The sequence below is a fragment of the Lathyrus oleraceus genome, chromosome 7, assembly GCF_024323335.1.
Source record: "Lathyrus oleraceus cultivar Zhongwan6 chromosome 7, CAAS_Psat_ZW6_1.0, whole genome shotgun sequence".
In the NCBI taxonomy this organism is placed as follows: Eukaryota; Viridiplantae; Streptophyta; class Magnoliopsida; order Fabales; family Fabaceae; genus Lathyrus; species Lathyrus oleraceus.
In genome coordinates this window covers 202,407,848-202,422,154 of record NC_066585.1, presented here as the reverse complement: position 1 = coordinate 202,422,154, position 14,307 = coordinate 202,407,848, and positions in this window count along the sequence as shown.

The following is a 14,307-nucleotide window of genomic DNA, read 5'->3' as shown; positions in this document are numbered from 1 at the left end:
ACGTCGAAAGATCTATCAAAGCCATGTCATGATTTGAGCAATTAAGGAGATCGAAAATTTACCTTGTGATGATGGCAGATGTTGAATCGTGCTCTTCAAGGTCCAAAATGTGAAAACAGATGAAGCTCAATGATGTGGAAGTTGATTGGAATACGTGCCTCAGCTCAATTGTGCTCCAGATCGAAAAATCAACAAAATGCCATGGATGAGGGAGATTGCAACAGTCACGATTCTGCAATGCTATGGCCTTGATCTTGTGAAACAGTCCTTCACCAACACTTGTAGAGGATAAATCCAACAAGAATGAGCAAAATTGATGAAGAATTCAATGAGAAATGATGAAAAAAGTGTAGAAAAATTTGAGAGAATTGAGAGGTTTTTGGAGGGAAAGTTGGTTAGATCTGAAAATGTGAAGTGTGTTTTTGATTTTCTGTTACAATTAACACTTTATACCATGCCTTAATCCACTTTTTAATCACAATTAACAAAATCAAATGAAATTAGTGAAATGTAGTTTTCATGTGAAATGGCCAATATGTCCTTTTGCAAAATCAGCCAATGCAACAGTAAAAACCAGTTCAAACAAGTCACATTGATCATTTGGAATGTGTTGAAATTGGTTTGGTATGCAAAATCCATGTATTTCATAAAATCACCTTTTTTCCCACCAATTTTCAAATTGAACACTTGAAAAATGACATTTTGCCATGATGATTTTCAATGAAATGTGATGATGCATCATGAAAGTACATGTAAAATGTGGTTTGCTCAAAGAAAGATCACCCAATTTGGCCAATCCATTCAAAAGTTATGCCACCTTGAATTTCAACATTTTCTGAAAATGATTTGATCATAACTTGCCAACCACACATGAGAAATGAGTGTTCTTGGACTTTTTGGAAAGGTGAGAGCAAGATCTACAACTTTCATGTTGGACAAAATTTCATTTGAAGCATTTTTGGACACGTAATTTTGAGGAGAAAAACTTTCCATTTTTGGCAATTTTCAATTACAAGTCACTTTCTATTTTTGGAAAGTTTCCATCTGACTTTATTTTCTTCATTCTTGATGTTTGAAATGTCAAATGAAACTTGTTTAGACATGAATGAAGTGTCTCTAACCCTCTCCCACCTCCAAATCCACGAATTCAGGCACAGTTGACCACAATTGACTTTTCTGATTGATAGATGAATCTGGCTATGCACTGATCAAGTTGAGCCTCAAACTCCTGATGAAATGGCTCAATGATGAAACCCTAGCTTCCATAATCTCCATATAATCACATGATGATCCCAATATCCATTGAAGACCCCATCTCCTTGCCAAGCCCTGATTGACCCAATACAGCTAATTAGGGTTGACCAGTGGTCAAAACCCCAATCTCAAGGTATCTGATCATGAACAATGAACCTCTTGGTGATGACAAGACCATGATGATGATGATGTATCATTGCAACCAAGATGAAGCTCAACCTCCTTGAGAATCAAGAAACCCTAATTTGTACCACACATCCTCAGATGATTAATGATCAATTCAATCAATGAACCCTCAGGCTTGCATACATCAACCTTTTATCTTCTGACCAAGACTTAGGAGGATGACTTGCTCAATGTAGCCATATGATATGCAACATGATAATGACTAATGACCTATAAAATGATATGCAATATGCTAAGCTAGTCCCAAGAGAGGAGGGCAAATTTTGAGGTGTTACAGCTGCCCCTATTCAATCCACTATGAACCTGTCGATATGAATAGCCTCGGCTTTCAGATGATCAGGATGAAGAGTGATTGAATACCAAGAACAGACGAACAATTTGCACTCCGATGGGAAAATAATTAACAATGCCTATCAGAATCGGCAAAGAACAATCTTGAAAGAAAAACCCGTCTGGTGCGGAGAAAGCCGGCCTGAATACCGAAACAGAACCGTCGACCTGTATACCAAAATAAATGGTAACGCAGGGATAACCACGGCCTGAACACCACATCCGCTGGGGATTATTATCTCTCTCCCTTTTTTTTTTTACTTTTCTTGAACCCCGAAATTTTCCTCTTTTTTCGTTTCTTGAACCCCGAAATTTTCCTTCGCGCAAATGATCCCGGATCACTGCATTTGAACCCCGATATCTTGTTTGCCAACATAATGAACCCCATTCTCCATTTGAACCCCAGTCGCCTGACGATAACTTGTGATCGCCATTGTGAACCCCGTTCTCCAGAAAATGCCTCAACATTTCCCTTTCTCCATTTGAACCCCGCTATCCAGAAAATGCCTCAACATTTCCCTTTCTCCATTTGAACCCCACTCTCCAATTTCTTGTGATAATTCCGCTGGCAACGTCGGAAATAACACCAAACACCACTCTGATGGCGACATATCAGAGGGTACACCTTCACAAAAGGAAGGTAACATGCGCATCTCTTCCTCAGAAGACACCCATAACGACCTCCATTGGCCTCAGCCAAAGTCTAAGGTGACACATGAACAGAAGATAATCCTGAGGACCTCATCCCGGATATAATCTTCAACTCCAATCTCCATTTGGCCCCGCTCTCCAGAAAATGCCTCAACATTTCCCTTTCTCCATTTGAACCCCGATTGTCGCGCTGATCGCGTAATGATGTTAAACTCATCCGAGTAACATCTTCACCATCCGGTGAAACCAAATCTCAAGCGGTATCCACGGCTTGAATCGCGCTGATCGCGTCATGATGTTAAACTCATCCGAGTAACATCTTCACCATCCGGTGAAACCAAATCTCAAGCGGTATCCACGGCTTGAATCGCGCTGATCGCGTCATGATGTTAAACTCATCCGAGTAACATCTTCACCATCCGGTGAAACCAAATCTCAAGCGGTATCCACGGCTTGAATCGCGCTGATCGCGTCATGATGTTAAACTCATCCGAGTAACATCTTCACCATCCGGTGAAACCAAATCTCAAGCGGTATCCACGACTTGAATCGCGCTGATCGCGTCATGATGTTAAACTCATCCGAGTAACATCTTCACCATCCGGTGAAACCAAATCTCAAGCGGTATCCACGGCTTGAATCGCGCTGATCGCGTAACACTTCCATCTCTGTCCGACGGAAAAAATTTCCTCCAGTATTGCACTACTGAGGGACACCTTTGATTCGAAATCATGATGCTAAATTCCTCGGAGTAACACCTTCACCTTCGGGCAAAACCACCTCTCAAACAGTAACCACGGCTTGAGACTAGCCTATGCTTGCAATATGATGCATGATTGATTTTTCAGCATAATGCTCCATAATTATGGAAACGCTACGCGATTTACTATGCAATATGCTATGCTATTTTTATCATGATGAATGTATAAAAGAGGTATCCCCCTCAAGGGACTCTTCCGGGGAGCTCGAGACACTCTGCTGAGGAACTCGCCAACACTCCAATTTCCACCCTACTGGGGAACAACACTGATGCTGGGAAATAGGCAACCCTTGCTGGGAAAAAACCTCCTTTGCACCCAATTCGCTCAAGGAATTGCTGGGGAAGTAACCACCAATGCACTCTGTGGGGATACAACGGTCCTCGACTTGCTGGGGATATACATCCTGACTCTGCTTGGAGAGACACCACCCACAGATACCTCCGCTGGGAAACAGCAACCTTCAGGCCTAGCTGCTGGGGAAGCATCGATCTGGAACCTGCTGGAGATAACCATCCCGACCCTGCTAGGGAACCCACAAACCTTGAATCTGCTGGGGAATTAGTCATTCTGACTTTGCTTGGGGAGGAGGACAGTCCGACACTGAACACCCGACGACTCGTCGAACCAGGATATCCATATCCAACTCCCATGTCAAACTTCCAATTTTGAGAACTCCCAGACTCATCTGGACTTTTCTGCTCCATCATCTTGTATTCCAAACCGCTCCGCGCTCTCCGGAGAACGACCTCCTGGGATTATACAGACTTTTCAATCTTCCGACTTTGAAGAGTCTTCTTGATTAATCTCAAGAATCGTCGTACGTCTTTCGTCGTCATTTCACCGCTCTCCTATTCATTCGTCCCTGATCGGACTCTACGGGGATTGTTTCGTCAAAAGCTTCCACATCACAACCTGCAAGTGAGTGAAAATATCTAACAGTTCCTGCAAGACAGATCGTTAGATAAAACCGTGCCCCAGGCGTGTCAAGATTTCAAAACTTGGGTCACTCAACCTTCCGAATAAGATTTCAAGCTTCAATCTTATAAGCATGCATTGGAAGGGACCTGTATGTCTAAAAATGCAAGATTCTTTATCACAAACAATTGAATGTTTTTGCAATCAAAGCGGTAATGAAAAACAAAAACAAAATTATTTGACTGAATATGCATTTTATTGATTGGAAAGTGTGGCTCAAATTGAGCAATACAAAGGAAGCAATTCCTGAAAAGAGGTAATTGCGCACAAAAGGAAAAATCTATCCTAATGGCAATGTGAAACCCGCGATCTCATCGAGTTCCAACTCGGTTACACCCCATATGTCCTCAGACTCTCCGTGCTTTCTGCCTTCTGAACAAGACGTTTCCGACTGATCCCTACCGGGTATTATCCATGATGCCTTAACCAAAGCAAAAACGATCATGCCAGACGCAGTTGTTCGTTTCAATCCCTCTTTTGCCTGGACCGCCCTTTCGGGTTTTCAGTCCACCGGGATACCCTTTTTTGCCCAAGTCGCCTCTTCAGGTTTTCGACTTGCCGGGTGTACATTTTTTTCATTTTTATCCCTAATTTTTGCCCGAACCCTTTTTCTTTCTGTTTTTTGGTTCGCCGGGATGCCCATTTTTGCCTGGACTATTTTGTTCTTTTCGTCCAACGGGTCTCTTTATACGAAGTATTTTTTAACTGCGTCCGCATTCACAGGGGATGGAAAATCCTCGCCATCCATGGTCGTTAACAACAAGGCCCCACCAGAGAAAACCTTCTTGACCACGAATGGACCTTCATAATTGGGTGTCCATTTGCCCCTTCGATCGTTTTGAGGAGGAAGGATCCTTTTCAGCACCATATCACCCACGTGATATACCCGAGGTCGTACTTTTCTGTCGAAAGCACGCTTCATCCGCTGCTGGTACAACTGCCCATGACAGATGGCTGCCAGCCTCTTTTCTTCAATCAGGCTTAACTCCTCATACCGGGTCCTTACCCATTCCGCCTCTTGCAACTTTACGTCCATCAGGACTCTCAAAGAGGGAATCTGAACCTCAACTGGTAGCACCGCTTCCATCCCATATACCAATGAGAAAGGCGTTGCCCCAGTAGACGTGCGCACCGATGTTCGATACCCATGCAATGCAAACGGCAACATCTCATGCCAGTCTTTATAGTTACCACCATTTTCTGCATAATCTTCTTAATATTCTTATTGGCTGCCTCAACCGCCCCATTCATCTTCGGACGATAGGGAGAAGAATTGTGATGCTCGATCTTGAATTCCCGGCACAGTTCTGCCATCATCTTATTGTTCAAATTAGAACCATTATCAGTAATGACTCTCTCGGGAACCCCATATCTGCAAATGATGTCTCTCTTGAGAAATCTGGCAACGACCTGCTTCGTCACGTTCGTATAAGAGGCTGCTTCCACCCACTTGGTGAAGTAATCAATAGCCACTAATATGAATCGGTGCCCATTCGAAGCCGTAGGCTCTATCTTCCCAATCATATCAATGCCCCACATAGCAAACGGCCATGGAGACGACATTAAGCTCAACGGATTTGGAGGCACGTGCACCTTGTCAGCATAAATCTGGCATTTATGACACTTCCACACGTAATTAAAACATTGGGCCTCCATTGTCATCCAATAATAACCTGCCCTCAGCAGCTTTTTCACCATTGCATTCCCACTGGCATGGGTACCGAACGATCCTTCATGAACCTCTTTCATCAATTTGCTTGCTTCTCTATCATCAACACATCTGAGCAAGACCCAATCGAAATTACGCTTGTACAAAACCCCATCCTTATTCAAGTAAAACACCATGGCCAACCTCCGCAGAGTCTTTCGGTCCTTTTTAGATGTTCCCTCAGGATACTCTTGAGTCTCTAGATAGCGCTTGATATCGTAATACCACGGCTTCTCATCATCAGACGCTGTATCAACATCAAACACATAAGCTGGTCTATCCAGACGTCCCACCTCAACATTGGGGAACTGATTCCACCACTGTACTTTAATCAAGGCGGCCAGAGTAGCCAAAGCATCTGCCAAAGGATTCTCCTCTCTAGGCACATGATGCATCTTCACCTTGGTGAAAAACGTCAACAATCTCCTCGTATAATCTCGGTAAGGAACTAAGTGAGATTGATACGTATACCATTTTCCGTTAACTTGATTTACAACCAGAGCTGAATCTCCATATATAACAAGGTTCTTGATCCTCAAATCAATCGCCTCTTCAATCCCCAGAATACAAGCTTCGTATTCAGCCACGTTATTGGTGCACTCAAATGTTAGCCGGGCAGCAAAAGGAATATGGGATCCTTTCGGCGTAACCAAAACAGCACCAACACCGCTACCATTCACGTTAACGGCCCCATCAAACATCAGAATCCATTCGGATTCAGGGTCAGGCCCCTCCTCCGGGATTGGTTCCTCGCAATCTTTCGATTTGAGAAACATGATGTCCTCATCAGGGAATTCAAACTTCATCGGTTGATAATCATCAATGGGTTGCTGGGCGAGGTAATCAGACAATACACTCCCCTTGATTGCTTTCTGAGAAGTATACTGTATATCATATTCTGTCAAAATCATTGGCCACCTCGCAACCCGTCCGGTCAATGCTGGCTTTTCAAAGATGTACTTGATTGGATCCATCTTGGAAATCAACAAAGTGGTATGAACCAACATATACTGTCTCAGTCGGCGAGCAACCCAGACCAAAGCACAACAAGTTTTCTCGAGCAGTGAATATCTTGTTTCACAGTCGGTAAACTTTTTGCTAAGGTAGTATATGGCATGCTCTTTTCGACCAGACTCGTCATGCTGCCCCAATACACACCCCATGGACCCCTCGAGGACCGTCAAGTACAAAATTAACGGTCTTCCCTCCACAGGAGGCATCAGAATCGGAGGCTCATGCAAATACTTTTTTATTTTTTCAAATGCCGCTTGGCAATCATTATTCCACCTGACCGTTTGATCTTTTTTCAACAACTTGAATATTGGTTCACACGTGGCTGTTAGATGAGATATGAACCGTGAAATGTAGTTCAATCTACCCAAGAAACCACGAACCTCTTTCTCTGTTCTCGGTTCAGGCATTTCTCTTATCGCTTTTACTTTAGCAGGATCAACCTCGATTCCTTTCTCACTTACAATAAACCCCAGCAATTTACCGGACCGCACCCCGAACGTGCACTTATTCGGATTCAACCTCAGTCTGAATTGTCTCAGCCGGTCGAACAACTTGGCCAGATCTACCAAATGCCCCTCTTCCGTTTGGGACTTTGCTATCATGTCATCAACATAGCATTCAATTTCATGATGAATCATATCATGAAACAAAGTCACCATGGCTCTCTGATAAGTAGCACCGGCGTTCTTGAGACCAAATGGCATCACCTTGTAACAAAAGGTGCCCCACGGTGTAATGAATGTTGTTTTCTCCATATCATGTGGCGACATTTTGATTTGATTATAGCCAGAAAAGCCATCCATGAAGGAAAACACCGAGAATTGAGCTGTATTATCTACCAACACATCAATGTGAGGTAGCGGAAAATCATCTTTCGGACTAGCTCTATTCAGGTCTCGGTAGTCCACACACATTCTCACCTTCCCATCCTTCTTCGGGACTGACACGATATTTGCAACCCACAGCGGATAATTAGTGACAACAAGGAAACCAGCATCCCACTGCTTCTGCACCTCTTCTTTAATTTTCATTGCCATGTCAGGTCGAGTTCTGCGCAATTTCTGCTTCACTGGAGGACAATCTGCTCTCAACGGTAGCTTGTGCACAACGATATCGGTATCCAACCCTGGCATATTTTGATAAGACCAGGCAAAGATGTCGACATACTCTTTCAACAATGCCACCATTCTGCTCTTGACACTTTCCTCCAAAGATGCCCCGATTTTCACTTCTTTCTTGACCTCGTCGGTACCCAGATTCACAACCTCAATCTGCTCTTCGTGCGGCTGAATCACCTTCTCCTCTTGTTTTAACAACCTGGCTAATTCCCCTGGCAGTTCACAATCTTCTTCGCCTTCTTCTTCGGCTTGATAGATCGGATTGTCGAAGTTATATGAGGGTGTAACAGGATTGTTATCAATGAGATCCGGAGAATGATCGCATCTGCATGAATGTGGATTCATGCATTGCTTTAGAACCGGAACGAGTCAAATCGAAAAAGAAAAATGAAACATTGCCATTTTTATTTTGTTTTTATTTTTAAACTGCAAAAATAAATGAAAAACAGGGAACACCGCTTTTAACTGAAAAACATCCTTTTATTAATGATGCAAATTTGCAAATTTAAACATGAGGTGGCCCTTACAATGAACCATTACGTGTCGGGCAACACGTAAGGCTTTCATGCAAATAAAATTGAAACAGGAAAAATATTACTCTTCCAGCAGAGTGACCGTGATGATCTTTTCAGCCTTCCAGTTCTGGATTCCCATCCCCGGTGCGCACGGCTTTATCCATCGGTCGATTTCGCAATCACTATCAGCTTCATCACCCATCATGCAGATGTGACCCGGATCCAGCATTCCGGCACTAGTGAAGGTGACAGACGAACGACGTCCTCTGCCTTGTCCAGATGAGCCTCTGCCAGGCTGATACCCCACTCCGAAGCGGTCCTTCTTTGCAGAGATATCCATCATTCTACCCCAACCAGGAGCCTCTCCATTCTTCACCACCTCGGCGGCCTGCTTGTACGAAGCAATGGACGGTTTCTCCTCCTCTTTGGCAAACAGAGCATTCTCCACCTTAACGGTTTCGAACGCTTGACTCGGCGTCTCCCATATTTCGCCGTCCATTTCAACATATTTGAATGAAGACAGGTGGCTGACAAAGATGTCCTCTTCTCCGCACATAGTGACGACCTGTCCTTCCCAGATATATTTCAACTTTTGGTGTAAAGTCGATGTTACAGCCCCAACAGCATGGATCCATGGGCGACCCAACAGGCAACTGTATGCCGGCTGAATATCCATGACATAGAAAGTCGACTTGAACACCTCCGGGCCGATCTTCACAGGAAGCTCAACTTCTCCAAATACAACCCGCTTCGACCCGTCAAAAGCCCGCACTATCAAGTCTGTGGTCGTCAGGATCAATCCTTCACAATTCAGCTTTGCCAGAGCTTTCTTCGGCAACACATTTAATGAGGAGTCGGTATCAACCAGCACATGCGAAAGCACGGCTCCTTTACATTCCATTGCTATGTGTAACGCCCGGTTGTGATTTCTCCCATCTACAGTCAGGTCCATGTCAGTAAAGCCCAACCCATGGCTGGCATGCACATTGGACACTACTGTCTCCAACTGGTTTATAGTTATCTCTTGGGGAACATAGGCTTTCTTCAGGATCTTCATCAAAGCCTATCTATGCCCCTCAGAGCTTAACAGCAACGACAAAGTCGATATTTTGGAGGGAGTCTGCTGTAGATGGTCCACAAGCTTGTACTCGGATTTCTTGATGATTCTAAGGAATTCCTCTGCATCGTCATCAAGCTTTTCTTCCGACCCAACCGACGCCGGTGTCACATCAAGAGTACCATCATTCACCACTGCTTTCCCTTTCGCCCTGGCTAAAGCCTCGGCCTTTTATTTTTTCTCTTTTTCTCCTTCTCCTCCCCTCAAGGCATCTGGTGCAAACAATCTGCCACTGCGAGTGAAACCGCTAGGACCGGCATTATCCACCTTTGAAACGGTGGTTTCATCCGCAGTCTGATCTTCCACCTTCTCTCCATTGCAGTATACTTCCCCACCATAATGCCATGGCACGACATCATCTTTGTCATACGGAATTGGTCCAGGTACCGTGATGGTAACGGGAGCCGCCTCAGCAAGAGTAGACAAATCCACCGGATCAAAATAAATTGTTATGGTGGAGACCTCTTCTTTTCCCATATCAGCCCTCTCAATCAGAATACTTCCATTGTCCATCAGACCCTGAACAGTCTCTCTCAACAATTCACACCCATTGACAGAAATAGGGCACACAGCACAATCAATACCACAGCCCGGGTGAACCCCATTCTTCAACAACTGCCGCTTGACCTCAGCCAAGGGAGTCCTCAGTTGATCAACAGTAGACAACCCAACCCTACTCTCCTCAGAGATAGCATTCACCCCCCTCTGACCATGCGCGGGCATGGGATTAGCATTGACGTTGGGAGATGGTGCGAAGTTGATAGCTTTTGAATCCGCCAGGTCTTGAACCACGTGCTTAAAAGCTTTGCAGTTCTCTATGTTATGCCCAGGAGCACCCGAATGGAATTCACATTTAGCATTCTCATCATAATTGGCTGGCCTCTGATCAGGTCTCAAAGGCGCCAAAGTCCTCAACTGTACCAGCCCCAAGTCTTGCAATTTCTTCAACAAGAAAGAGTAAGTCACAGGTGGCCTGTCGAACTGACGATCATTCATCCTTCCCCTGACTTGATAACCAGCCCTCTGAGGCCTCTGCTGAAATGGCTGTCTTTGCTGTTGAGGTTGCTGCTGTTGCTGCTGTTGATTATCAACAGGAATAGTTACTGCAGCAGTGTGCTGGAAGTAACGATCCCTACTGGGTCCTCTCTGAGCATATACCGCACTGGTATCACCCTCTTTCTTCCTCTGGCCGTTACTGAAGGGCTTCTTCGATCCTGAAGATGAAGCATTACCCTGAATCTTCCCGAGCTTCAGCCAGCTCTCTATCCTTTCACCAGCCACAACTATATCTGAGAAATTGGTGACCGGACAACCAACCATTCTCTCGGCGTATGCCCCCTGCAGGGTCCCCATGAAGAGATCAGACATCTCTCTGTCCACCAGTGGAGGTTGCACTCTGGCAGCCAACTCCCTCCACCTTTGAGCGTATTCTTTAAACCCTTCGTTATTCTTCTGAGACATACCCTGCAGCTGGGTACGACTCGGAGCCATATCAGCGTTGAACTGATACTGTTTAAAGAATGCGTCCCCAAGATCTTGCCAGTTCTTTATATCAGAGGACTTGAGCTTGGTGTACCACTCCAGTGAGCCTCCGGACAGACTGTCCTGGAAGAAGTACATCCACAACTTTTGGTCCATGGTGTATGCAGAGATCTTACGGACAAACGCTTGCAAATGAGTTTCGGGGCAGGAACTCCCATTGTACCTATCAAATGTGGGCACTTTAAATTTCTGCGGGATCATAATCCCCTCTACCAACCCCATGTTCGACATGTTTACCACACCGGGAGTGGCATAACTTTCAAGAGCTCTGATCTTCTCAGTCAGCAACTGAATCTCCTTATTCTGAGGTTGGGCACCATACTGACCGAACGGTTCGTTATGCATGGAGAATTGATCAGCTTCTCGGTCCTCCTCTCTGTCGTCATCAACCCCAAAGAATGGAGGGAACAGACTATCTTTCAGATTAGGACCCATCGGACCAGGTTGACCCCCTGTGGCAGCACCAAAACCACCAGCATTATTCACTACACCCACAGTTGTTCTCTTGCCACCATCTCTAGAACCACCCAGCCCCTGGTCGGAGACACCATCCAGGTTGACACCGCTGTTAGCAGCTGAGGCCTGCTCGAGCTTCTCAACTTTGTCAGCCAAAGCTTTCTGACCAACTGCAAACCCTTGCATGATGTTGATCAACTCATTCATCTTGTCCTTCAGCTCGAGGATATCTGTGTTCGGAAGATCCATCAGTCTGGGAGTATTGCGTCGTGTGAAGTATCTGTGAGGATGGGTTGAGTGCAAAGGTACGACTCTGCGAGCACGAGCAATGATTCCTGAAACAATCAAGCACGTTAGAACTGATACCTGCAAAATAAAACACAAGTTATTATGATCATGCATGAATGCAGTGTTTATCCACATGAGGAACACTTTATCTCTCGATCCTGGCTTCATCGAGACAAATAATAATCCGGCAGCTATATTCTGACATTCAGCATTTGATTTCGTCATACAGATCAGAGACATATGATTTAGCAAAATACCCCCCAACCATGTGTGTGCTGTGTGAGTGCATACGGTAAAGCAAATAAAGCTTGAAGATTGATCACTGAATGAAAATAATCATCACATAGAAAAATTGCACAAGAAGTGCCATAGTCATACATCAAATCAGATACCAATCTCTAGAATCAGGAAAGAAATACAAGCAAAATGAATTCCGTCAACAAGCCTGACGGTAATCCACACAAATGATAAAGCTAGCCTGATGAGGGTCCCCCAGAAGGCCCTATCTCATCAACCATCTTCGCGAACTCTGCGGCGAACCTGAGCTCGGTATTCTCTTGCTGTAATCTCCCCACCTCCTTCTGGTGAATCTTCATCTGCCTGAAGTAATGATCTCTCTCAGTAATGTAATGATCCCTCTCGGTGATGTAATGATCTCTCTCAGCGATGATCTTCACATTCTCTGTTTCCTTGGTCTTCAGCTTTGCCTCCCACTCAGCAATGAGGACTCTGACTCTGTCATCCCTCTGATCTCTCACGAGGATTTGCCTCTTCTTCTCATCTTCAATGACCTTTGCAGCTCTGGCTAGCTTCTCCTTCGTGATGTCATGCTCCTTTGTGGATGATGCTAAGGCTTGGCTGATCTTCCCATAATAGGCCGTATCCATCTCAAAGCGCTTTGCTTCCAGGGCACGTCGCTTATCCTGATCCTCCATCTTCACTCTAATCTCCTGATTAGCCGTCTGAATCCGAGCAACACTCATCTCCAATTCGGCTTTCTCTGTAAGCAACTGATCTCTGGCTCTCTTCATCTCGAGGAATTCTTCCATACTGACAGAAGAACGCGGACCCTCAATCATAGGACATCCAGGATCACTTCCCGGAAATGGTAGATGTGTGAGCTCTATCCTCTTCCGAAGCCAATCATCAAATAGAGGGAAATACCGGCTGTTAACCTTGCCATAAGGAACTTTGCCCTTTCTCTGGATATCACGCCACTCATCCAAAACTTGCCTCAGCTTGGTCTGATTGCCATTAATCGGGAAGTAGAAAGACTCCTGAATCTCTCGACTGAGAGGAGGACCCTCTACAGCAAACCCCATCTGCCTCCTGAGAAGCACCGGGTTGTAATTGATGCAACCCTGAACTCCCACAAGAGGCACATTGGGAAGACTCCCACAACTGTATATGAAATCTCGTCCAGCATACCATTATGAGTCCAAGCTATATCAGCAGCCCGCAAACCCATCAATCTGAATGACCACTTGACAGTAGGATCGAGAAAAGCAAAAGCACCCTTGGAAGGCAAATACCCCATAAACCACTTATACAGCAACTGTGCACAACATCGGATCAGTCCCCCACGCCACTTCTCGTTCCTGTTATGAACCGAGTAATAAACATCTCCGATCAGAGTAGGAATAGGATTCCTCTGCATAAACAGCCTAATAGCATTAATGTCCACGAAGCTCTTCTGATTAGGAAACAAAATGGTCCCATAAATGCTCACAGCAATCAAAGCACAGACAGTCTTCCAATTCCCCACAGCAGCATGCTCCTTGGTCTTAACTTCCAAGAAACTCAAATGGAAACCTGGTAATTTGCCCTTCTCCTTCAAACCCTCCTTGATCACCTCTGGGCTCAAATAAAGAGCACGAGAAATCCCAAGGACATCAGGCTCTCCCCTAATAGCACAGAAAGGAATCTGATCTCGGATCTGAATACCCAGAATGCTAGCATAATCCTCCATCAGAGGTCCCAATAAATAGTCCGGGAACACAAAACATCTCAGGCCCGGGTCATAGAACTGGAGAAGAGTATGAATGGCGCTTCTGTCACTGTCAGTGAGCCTGAAAACCATCTTCAGAATACCACCGTATGCCTCTCTGAACATCCCCACATGGTCGGGCGTAATCAATGCTATCATATCCTTCAGCATACCGATCTCTGGGTCAAAGAAGATATAGGCGACATCATGCTTCAAGCCGGTCCTCATGTCTGAGCAAAGAAATCTCTCAACCAGGATCTCGATCAAAAATGTCCCTGCATATGGATAAACATGGGTTAGATGCAGGTAAATGCAAAATGTGATGATGCTGATGAATGAATGCAATGCATAGTGCCATCCTCCAAGTCATTTGAACATCTGTTGCTCTGAATCACAACCCTGATC